Source organism: Kryptolebias marmoratus, linkage group LG11 (assembly GCF_001649575.2).
Source record: "Kryptolebias marmoratus isolate JLee-2015 linkage group LG11, ASM164957v2, whole genome shotgun sequence".
NCBI classification, from domain to species: Eukaryota; Metazoa; Chordata; class Actinopteri; order Cyprinodontiformes; family Rivulidae; genus Kryptolebias; species Kryptolebias marmoratus.
Window position 1 is genome coordinate 7,878,402 of NC_051440.1, and position 846 is coordinate 7,879,247.

At 49.4% G+C, this 846-nt stretch overlaps 1 long non-coding RNA gene across 1 annotated transcript; it reads left to right on the top strand.

Moving 5' to 3' along the window:
* The first annotated feature begins 11 nt into the window (after nt 1–11).
* On the top strand, nt 12–724 carry LOC119617471. The gene is made up of 2 exons (XR_005233758.1): nt 12–575; nt 651–724. It is a non-coding gene; the product is annotated as an uncharacterized LOC119617471 (long non-coding RNA).
* Nucleotides 725–846: the final 122 nt, after the last annotated feature.

An 846-nucleotide genomic window follows, 5' to 3' on the forward strand; every position in this document is an offset into this window, starting at 1 on the left:
GCAGTCCTCGTCCCGGCCGCCAGGTGGCAGCCGTTGAGGGGGAGGTAATGTCAGGTTCTGAGAGTTCTGCTGTGTTTTGTGCCTGCTGCTTCATGTTTCTCCCGACAGGTGGCGGTGGTAGACTGGTGGTGCCTACAACAGGTGTGTTGCATCAGGAGCTCGTTTAGGGGGTGCTTAAGAGAGGCAGCTGCCAGCACTTCGGTGTCAGAGTGTACACTAGTATGGTACGAGTGTTACCTCCTGGCTCAAGCTCTCGTTCTGTGTATCTGGCTCATGCTAACCTTGCCTTGTTCCCTAGTGGATTCTATTCATGCTGTTTTTGTCTCATTCCAGGAAAGAACCTTACTGAATATCAAGTCTATGTCTCAAGCCAGTGCAACCAAAGGATCTAGTGCTATCGCATGCCGAAGTGTTCTGTTGGCAGTTTTCTCTGACAGCTTCCTCCTAGACCGAAACCTGCTCACCCAATCTCCGCACCAACTTACCACCAGCACGCCACCTGCCTCGGAATCCGTCCATAAGGAAAGCACTATAACTCTCAGACCTGAGTGGAGGAAATTCTTCCCCCCCAGCAAGTAAGCAACAAGTCCAACAGGCTGGTAAAGTACCTCAGCACAATTCCAGCATTAATCATTCTTACCTCTGTCCAGTGGATGAACCTGCTCCTGGGTACCTGGTTCCTGTCTTCAAGTGCCGTTCATGAAAATAAAACTTTTAAACTTTACCTTTGACTTCTGAGTGTGTTCTGCATGTGGGCTAAATCTCTGGCTTTAAACATGACATGCACGCTTTTGTGGCACTCTTTAGTGTTTAGCTGCACGGACATGTTTCAGTGTGTTTCGGATC